The following is a 10,664-nucleotide window of genomic DNA, read 5'->3' on the forward strand; positions in this document are numbered from 1 at the left end:
TGCTTCACATATTATTGACATGAAGAGGCCTCCACACAATCGAGGGGCAGCAAGACCACACTGCTGGCATTGCCTCTGAGGTTTCATGGCTTTCTAAGTGTAGACATCTGCTTAGGAAGAGCTGCCCTATGTAGATCTCTCTGTGTGTAGGATTCCCCTGGAAGCTGGAATCCTCAGCATTCAGGATTCCAACTCCAAAGAAAGTCTCTGCAGATTGGCTTGTGCAGATGCCACAGCTAGTTCATGGACGATGAGGACAATTGTTCATCCTATACTTTTTCGTGCACTCCCCCATCAATTTACTAACCACAAGATGTCTGGGTCTGGATTTTTAAAGTGGATTTATGCTAGGGTGACGAGTGCTTTAATCTTTAATTCTGCAAACCTAAACCTAAAAAGCAGAAACATCACCTTGCCAACAAAGGTCCGTATAGTTAAAGCCATGGTTTTCCCAGTAGTGATGTATGGAAGTGAGAGCTGGACCATAAACAAGGCTGATCACCGAAGAATTGATGCTTTTGAATTATGGTGCTGGAGGAGACTCTTGAGAGTCCCATGGACTGCAAGTAGATCAAACCTATCCATTCTTAAGGAAATCAGCCCTGATTGCTCACTGGAAGGACAGATCCTGAAACTGAGGCTCCAATACTTTGGCCACCTCATGAGAAGAGAAGACTCCCTGGAAAAGACCCTGATGTTGGGAAAGATGGAGGGCACAAGGAGAAGGGGACGACAGAGGACGAGATGGTTGGATAGTGTTCTCGAAGCTGCCAGCATGAGTTTGACCAAACTGCGGGAGGCAGTGGAAGACAGAAGTGCCTGGCGTGCTCTGGTCCATGGGGTCACGAAGAGTCGGACATGACTAAATGACTAAACAACAACAACAAAGTTCTGGTATGCACTTGAATCTCTCCTGCAAAATAGTGAAAGTCCGAAGGCATCCTTCGGGAGAGTTCCTATACCTTTATTGTGTAATGATGGAAGAATTCCATCCACCATATCATATGTCATTCAGCTGCAATTCTCCACAGCTCTAGGTAAATGAACCTTCTCAGGGTGTAGACCTGCCAGCCGCAATTCACATGAAAACAATGGAGTTACATAACTAACTGGAAATTACCATTGCCTCCCACCTCTGATTGCAGGAAGCTTTTCTAACTGTCTAACACTCTACATGGCCTCTTCAGAATTAATAGCAACTTCTTATTAACCTAGCTTGTCCTGCACCAGACATGTCAAAAGTAAGGACTACAAGATCTCAAGTCCAAAACGTCACTTTTATTGTTCCTAATAAGCTGGAAGAGTTTTCACAGGTTGTCAATTTGCCTGCATAGATTGGGCTTATGAGTACATGACATGCTCATCTACAACATGCCTACCTACATTCATATAATGGTACAAAATCCAAAAACATCTGTTGGTCTACTTCTATCTATGATGGTTGCATTACTTCCATCCAGACCAGCAGCTGGAGAAAGTAAATTTAATTTGCTTGGAAACAGCAAAAGAAAATAGAATCCTGAAAAGGAAAACAAAAGAAATGCTCCTTAACTAAGCTCTTGTATTTGAAGCAGTCATTTTATACACATCAACAAGCACTGTAAAGACCAAAGAAGAAAACCGTCATATTTCATGCCAAAGATGTCTTGTCTCTAGCGGAGATCCCTACTGTTCTGATAGCCATTGTTAAAATTATATACTGAACCCCTACAGTGATGTCCCACTCCAGGGGGAATAAATCAAAGGTCAGCTATACAGAAAACAAGACACTGCTCTCATTAAATAAGGGTGAAAATGGCAACGGCATCACCTTTCAAATGTTCAAGCTGGCACTACTTAACATAGGACTAATCTGCTTCTCACACTGGTTGCTTGGTCATTGGGATTTAAAAACAACACAAAAGCAGGCCTTTAGTAAGTATGTGCATAGTATGGTAAATTAAAGAATGGTAAACAAATAGAAACCAAGCAAGCTGGCTAATAATAGTGTCTATTTGGCATGGAGAGCATATTAATTTATATTAACATTCTAAACTAGAATTTTAGCTCACCAGATCCTTATAGATGAAGGGTGATTTGCAACATACGTCACTGCACATTCCTGCTCATTTGGACCAGGAATTTAAGCAGGCACAATGCAGGTAAGCTGGTACAATCAACAGGGGAAGGCAGACTTCAAGATTGCAGAATCTGTTTTGTTGAACAACTGGGAATCACAAAACCTTGCTGATCTATTTCAGACCATCCATAGATCTGCTAGGGCAGTGTTCTTCAACCTTGGTTTTCTGTATCTTGTTGGATTACAGTAATAAAATGTATGCCAACTTGAGCGCATTGAAGCAAAGTTGGGATATAAATAAATAGAAAGAGATAACTTTGGAATAGGAAACCTGAGGACAAAAAGTTCTGGCCATGATTTTTTCTTTTCTTTTTGGGATAAGGAAAAGCAACTTACAGCCATCAGTAAAAGTCCTCAATCAACCAGGCTCTTCTGTCAGTAAATACAGGCTGCGTACAATCACCTAAGTAGTCATTAAAGGACTCTTCTCTATTTGCGAAGACCACTCTACAGTAGATACCCGAACAATTACAATTAACAGACGAAAGTGCTACAATGCTGAATGGTGTTTGATTAATAGCGGCCTTGTGGGAACTTTTCTTTCTTTTTTCTTCTAAAATCAAAATTATCAATTGTTTTCTATTACTGTGGAGAAAGCTTTACCAAAGACAAGCTGAGAGGTGGGGAAATGAATGTGTGCACAATGCACAATTTAACGAATTGTGGTATGCATGTTAAAGATGCATCACAAACACAAATTCAGCCCCACCATAGATTACCATACCTCACCACACGCTCCTTTTACATTACATGGAAACAATTCCAGTTATTTGTACAGTCTCATCTATGGGCATAATTTTTCAGAATGCGCCTTTACTGCTTAATGCTAAAAATGTAGCATGTTTTCCCAGCTATGTTTGGATATAAAAAAAGAACTGTATTTTGGATTGTACTGTATTTTTGTTGAAAGTGATCATTTCTGTGTGCAGAGATCATTCTGTGTGCAACTTAATGGTTAATTGTCTTAGTATTGAAGTCAACTGGCCAAGAGGGGTAGAGGTAGAGGTATAGCTTAGCAACTAGGCAGGGGGAGGGGCATGATGTTTACTGAGGTAGCATGTTTCCTGATTGGCTGTGTAGTTATGAGGGAGTTTTTTCTGTGCATATTTTATTGAATGTGTCCCTGCTTTGTTGAAGGCCTGAACTAAGAAAGGAAAAGCCTTTCTGCTGCTTTCCCCTCAAATTATACACGGTTTAGTTCTGGGGGTTTTTTCTCAGTAAATTGCTAGCAGGATTTTTTCTCTCTCTGTATGCTGTCTGCATTGTTTAAGTAACTTTAAGTCTTATGACCTTACTCTCATCCATATTTTCCTGGAAGCTGTGGTGTTCACGCATTTGTCTTGATCCCTTCCAAACCACCAAATATACAAATACTTTTTAATCACGGGAATACTGTACCTATCAATGGAGGCATGCTTATTCAGAAACAAACATTTCCTGCCACATGTGGTCTACAACACAGTTGGTGTCCAAAATATGTTCTTCTCTGCACCACTGTAGTTATAACTACCTCTGATTGTTTGCTCACCTGCTTCAAACAGGAGCTAAAATTGCTGGCCTGTTGTCACTGTTACAATATGCAGCTTCATTTGGAGAAAGCAACTGCAAACTGTTTTTGCTGTGAGAGCTGATTGCAACAAACTGATACAAAATCACACCTGCCTTTCCGCAAGGTTTATTAGAAACTGCAGTATGAATGTGACAGAGATGGAGTTCAATTCCCATTGCTTTTGAAGGGAGAAATCTAGAAGCAATTCAGGAGGCAGATAGTGGCATTATACTTTCTATAATGTTTGCAGGCTGGAGACAAAATTGAATAAGTAGGGATATCCTTGCCATGTCTCCATGGCAGTTCATTTTCTTGGGCTACTGTGTGTGTGTGTGTAGCCTATTTGGGGACCCAGCCCAGAACAAGAGAGTGGGGAAAAGAAGCTCTGACCATCCAAATACTTCTCTTCACTTTACCTTGGACTGATATCTTGCTGTGCAAACAGATTCCAACGTGGAGGTACCGTATATTAAGGATTATCTTGAGACATGATGATGCAAGCATGTCCCAAGACACTATCTTATGACTCAAGGAAGGAGACAGCATACCATGGACCTTAGATAGTATGATTAGACATTGTATGTCAAGGCAGTCCCTGCTCACCAGTCCTACATTATGTATAAAAGTCTTTCTTTCCTTCTTTCCATTTATATATCACCTTTCCTCTAAGCAGCTCAAGGTAGCATACAAATTTCTTTCCCTCATTTTATCCTCAAAAAAACCCCTGTGAGGTAGTTTAGACCTAGAGAGTGTGACTGGCCCAAGGCCACTTCACGCCTGAGTGTGGATTTGAACTCTGGTCTCTCAGGTCCTAGTTGAACACTCTAACCACTACAGCACAAAAGTCTTTCATATTTATCATGTGAAACAACTCAATCTGCCCTTTATAGTCATGAGTTAAAAGTACTTAAAAAAAAAACCCAACCCTTTATGTTGGAACTTGATGGTGAACCTTGTAATATCATTTTCTCACCTAGGGCTGCCCAGTTCAGGAGACTTCAGTACTTTAAATAATTCTGAGAAGGTAGCATTTGGGAAGGGTTGATTTACCCTGCCACCAAGCTGCCATAGTGCAAGAAGCAGTCTCTGCCCACAGTTAAAGGCCCAGGAACTAACTAACTAACTAACTAACTAACTAACTAACTAACTAACTCACTAACTCACTAACTCTCTTTTTCTCTTGTACTGAACCTGCAGCAACCCTACAGCTGCTTGGCTCAACAACTGAGAGGCCGTCTAATGAAATCTTCCAGTAAATGGGTGTAACAAGACCCTTTAAAAACACCAGCGCTGCAGTGTTAATTACAACAAAAAGCATTTTAAATATTTTCCTCTATCCAAAGTGTCTTTCCTTGCTTTCAGAGAGAACCGCAATTGACTGTTGATATACTATTGCCATTACATTATCTTTTCTTTTTCCAGCATCTCCCAGAGCAGAAGCCCAAACAAGATGAATGGCTGTATAATGCCGCTAAAAAGCTTCTGTGGGTTTCAGCCATCAGTGTTTCCACCTCCCAGCTGTTAGCATCCTGAAATCTGATGCTTACAATTGTTGCCTAACTTGCACTTAACTATACTTATGCTTAAATGGATCTCTCATTCCGACACGCGGTGTTCATCATCTGCTTCAAATTGCCACTCTGTACTTGTCTTCCTGCTTTCCTCTGATGAATAGTGTTAGGTTTGAATGCCGACTTGGGGAGAAATTTTGGGGCTAGCGCTGGGGTTGTGTTTTATGTTGTAAGCAGCCTTGTCAGAGCCATCTAAAGAATGTGAAGCTTTCTTCACGTGCCAGTCAAAAGGTCCTGTTCCTGGCATACACCTTTTACGAGGCCTGGAGAAGGCAAGAGCAGGAAGAGGCAATGTCCTTAGGCTGATGTTAGCATGGGATACTGGCCTGCAGATGTGATCGGGGTCAGGGGTTGGCATTGGCCCACACCTCAGCAGGGGGCTGGTAGCACTGCACTAGACATTGTCTCACTTTGTAGCCTAGTGTGAAATTTATTTATTGCATTTATATCCCACCTTCTTCTCCAAGGAAGCACATGTGGTTCTCATCATTTAACCCCCAGAAGAACCCTGTGAGGTAGGTTAGGCTGACAGGCAGTGACTGGTCCAAGGTCACTCAGTGAGGTTCATGAGCGAGTCAGGATTTGAACCCTGGTCTCCCAGGTCCTAGATAACCTGTCAGGGACTGTGCTGAGGAGGGCTGCACAGTTGAGGAATGGTGGAAGCCTCCCCCTCCCCCTGATCAGGATCCTGAATCTTCCCAGGAAAAGTGGGACAGTATAGATTTGGAACAGTGGTTTGTAGAGGGACATAGTTCAGAAGACAAAAGTTGGGAAGAACTGGGTGGTGAACAGCTAGGAGAAGAACTGGGAGAGAGAGAGTTAACAGATTCCAGTTCACTGGATAGTGTCCAGCCAACCAGTCCAAGGCCACAGAGATTAGATAAATAGCTGCACAGAAGGCACAGTGGTTGCGAGATCAGGATGCAAGATGAGGAAGTGATGAGAGTGACTCAGGAGGAAGTAGGTGTGAACCTTAATTCTTTACTCCGAGAATTGACTCTTTGTTCTTTTGCTGTGATCATTAAATCTCTTTAAATGGTAATAGACTATGTTTGCTTTGTTCTGCTTATCCATTGCCAAAGGGAGGGAGGGAGCCGCTCCCCCAAAGCCTGATATCACCACTAACCACCACACCACACTGACTCTCACTGGAGTTTTTAAAGCATGCACCTCAGCTGCTAACACAGAAGATACGCCGGCCTGATGATTTCTTCATCGTAAGAGCTTTTCTGGATCACACCAAAGTTCCATCTAGTCCAGCATCCTGTTCTCACAGTGGCCAACTCCATGCCTAGAAGCATGCAAACATGACATGAGCCCCATAGCCGCCTCCCGCTTCATGTTCCCAAACAACCAGTATCCGGAGGCCTAGCATCTCTACTAGAAGTAGCTAAAAGCCATCATGGATAGAAGCCATCAAAAGCTTAATCCTCCAAGAATTTTACCAACTCCCCTTTTAAAGTGTTCCAAGTTGCTGGCTGCCGCATCTTGTGGTAGAAAACCCCATAGTATAAGTATGTGCTGTGTGAAGAAGTGCTTTTTTTTTCATCTGTCCTGAATCTCCCGGAATTCAGCTTCATTAGATTGTCCCAGGTTCTGCTATTTCAGGGAGAACGTCTCTCTATCCACTTTCTCCACAACATATAATTTTATAGACTTCTATCATCATTCTTCCCCTCCCCCTCCCCCTTGCAATTGCCCTTTTCCTACACTTAAAAGCACCAAATGTTTTAACTTTTCCACATAGGGAATATTCTTTCCTCCTGAGTATCTTCATAGTTCTCATAGTTTTTCAAGGTTGTGCCATAATTTTTTGTGTATCTTTCTAGCCTTTGTTGAAGCTAAAACGGATTGCCTAAGTATTTGTCTCAGTTTTCTGTCTCCTAATACAGAAGTCTTCGTTCCCCCATCACAGCAACTAAGTTCTTTTCCATCTGTGTTATGTTTTGCAAAGAGAAGTGAGCGCATAAGATATCAACTATAACAGGCATCCCCAACCTTCGGCCCTCCAGATGTTTTGGACTACAATTCCCATCATCCCTGACCACTGGTCCTGTCAGCTAGGGATCATGGGAGTTGTAGGCCAAAACATCTGGAGGGCCGCAAAACTAGGGATGCCTGAACTATAACTATCACCTAGGGCAGGGGTTGGGGACCAGCGACCCACAATATATTTTTAGACTTCTAGCTCCCATCAGTTGATGCTAGCATGGTCAATGTTCAGGGATGATGTGAGTTATCCTCCAGCAACATACATATCGCCAGATTCTCCACCTCTGCCCTAGGGTTTATAGAGGTGCTTCTTTCCAGTGTGAGATCTGTCCTGAGTTTTAAACCCCTTTCAATAATAAATATTTATATGGGCATCAACCAATGATACATTCAGGATGTTACTTCAAAAGCTCATTGCCTAGCTACTTCCCATTATAACTACAGTCTGTTAAAGTCATTCACAGTTCAAACCCAAAGGCCTTGACTCTTTCATTATATTTACATGTTTCCTTCATACCTTCTTGTTTATTCCTGCTCCTGCCTTCCTTAGCTTTGTTCTGCTTGCCTGGTGTATTGTTTACCCCCTCCCCTCAAGGTATTGTATTATGTGTAAGACCAGTTCTTTTTATTTTAGGAGAGATACTGTGCAAACCCACAAAAACTTCAGCTGTAAATGCACAGTTGCCAACAATCTACTTTAATCTACTTTAGTCTGAGTCTAAGTTAGCTATAGCAGCACCTCCATTTGTTGCTAAAAGCAAGCTTCTGCATTTCTGTGTAATTTGTTAATGTGTCTATTATATCCTTTGCTGCCTCCCAATAGGAACATCCAGGAAATGAGATACTTGTAGAAGAGTTTGTTTATTCCGTGTTAAATGACAGCTGAAGGCTCACTATTCTATTTACATTTACAGTTCTAGAATTTTTTAAAACAGCATTCCACATCTAGCTAAACTTTGGAAAACAGAACCATTAAAAGGCAAGGTAACGATTACAACAAAATCTTACTCTTTAACATCTTGCATTCTCTTTTGCAGAATTGCTATTGCTTTTCACAAACTACAATAGAAATGTTAATGCTGAAAGAACTATTAGATGAGAATTAAGCTATTGCCTTAAATAGTGTAATTTCATTTTGGATACTCTCTTTAAAAGATTTGCAATCCTAATGAAAGGTAGGGTGCCTTTTAATAGGCTAGTAATTTTAATAATGCCTTAATTTAAATTCAACACATTTTAAATGGGGGGGATAGATAAACTAAAGTAAATAATTGACACCCCTCTCAGTGAAAAACTGATGGCAAATGAGAGATCTGACTTTTCCTTTTTCTCTGAATTTCAGCATTTGGCATCCGCATCATTGTTTTTTCCTGCATATATCCCCAAACGCTATGAAATGTACAGCTAGCTATATGGCATAATTGGTTTCAGAGAGAATTCTGTGCATTTTGTTTCATAATACTTGCCGTTTGCCACCTTTTCACCACTGACAGATAATCTTTAACAATGTATGAGATAAATGCAACAGGTGGCAAGTTATGGGCAGTGCTTTACTTCTTGAAATTCTGTTGTTACAAAAGCAGCGTCTATACATCATTTGTGCTGCAACAAATATTGAAGGCTCCTGCATAATCTCTAGCAGTCCCCCCCCCACTGTGAGTCATTCAACGCTAATTTAAGATGTTATGTATGTCACATATGTACATACAGCATTGATTTCCTGCACTGAAACCATCTGGCAATAAGTGCAGGCATGTCATTCCTGTTGTAGAAGCAGAATGCCTTTGAAAAGGAGGTGGAATTCTGTACTGCAACTGAGCATGTCAGGAGGACGAACTTCAGTATTACCCTCATTTGACAGAGGCTGTCTACAAAATGAACTCTGGATTTTAAATCTGGGTTCTAGGCCTAACATCAGAAAGTGAGGAGGAATTAAAGAACCTTTTATTGAGGGTGAAAGAGGAGAGCGCAAAATATGGTCTGTAGCTCAACATCAAAAAAAAACAAAGATCATGGCCACTGGTCCCATCACCTCCTGGCAAATAGAAGGGGAAGAAATGGAGGAAGTGAGAGATTTTACTTTCTTGGGCTCCATGATCACTGCAGATGGTGACAGCAGCCACGAAATTAAAAGACGCCTGCTTCTTGGGAGGAAAGCAATGACAAACCTAGACAGCATCTTAAAAAGTAGAGACATCACCTTGCCAACAAAGGTCCGTATAGTTAAAGCCATGGTTTTCCCAGTAGTGATGTATGGAAGTGAGAGCTGGACTATAAAGAAGACTGGTCGCCGAAGAATTGATGCTTTTGAATTATGGTGCTGGAGGAGACTCTTGAGAGTCCCATGGACTGCAAGAAGATCAAACCTATCCATTCTTAAGGAAATCAGCCCTGAGTGCTCACTGGAAGGACAGATCCTGAAGCTGAGGCCCCAATACTTTGGCCACCTCATGAGAAGAGAAGACTCCCTGCAAAAGACCCTGATGTTGGGAAAGATGGAGGGCACAAGGAGAAGGGGACGACAGAGGACGAGATGGTTGGATAATGTCTTCGAAGCTACCAGCATGAGTTTGACCAAACTGCAGGAGGCAGTGGAGGACAGAGGTGCCTGGCGTGCTCTGGTCCATGGGGTCACAAAGAGTCGGACACGACTAAACGACTAAACAACAACAACAAAAGCCTAACATTCTGTGAAGGAAAACAAGGTGGCTCCGTGCACTTTAAGAGGGTTCAGAAGAGCAGCAGTTTTGTCACAGGAGGCAGGAAATGTTTCCCTCGGGGTTTACCAAGGCAGTTTTCCTGCCCGCAATGCATCTCTTCTTGTACCTATGGTAGGTTGTCCTTTCGAAAGATCCCTCGTCAAAGTTCACCACACACAGCCATAGGGTTTCTCCATAAGCTGCTTTGCTTTAGGCTTTCTTCAACAACGGATGTGTAAGCACTTTCAAAGTGACCTTAAAGAATAAACAGCACTCCGTCAGCGTTAAAGCACTTCAACACAATTAAGTTCTGTCGCTGGCCCAGGATGATCTTAATAGGCTAGCTGAACAAACGAAGATGAGGTACAATTCAATTGCCACGGGAGGTGCTCATTCTAAGAGACTCCCAAGAAAAACTATATGCCAGGGGAGCAGGTCAAAGAAGCAGAGGAAGTCTGGGATAGCAGCAGCAGCCATGGGGAGAGCATTTCATCTTTGAATGAGCAACTACAGGAAAATCTGTGCCAATCCACCTACAGAATCTACCACAATGGTATTTCAGTAGGGCCCCCACCGGATAAATATGCAGTATATTTTCTTCTGCTTTGCTACACCTGCTGCTCTCCTTGCTGACTACCCCACCCATTATATTTTAGCGGGCAGTACCATTTTTGACGCGGGTGGCGCTGTGGGTTAAACCACAGAGCCTAGGGCTTGCCGATCAGAAGGGCGGT

The sequence above is a fragment of the Podarcis filfolensis genome (assembly GCF_964270895.1).
Source record: "Podarcis filfolensis genome assembly, chromosome: 9".
Classification (NCBI taxonomy): Eukaryota; Metazoa; Chordata; class Lepidosauria; order Squamata; family Lacertidae; genus Podarcis; species Podarcis filfolensis.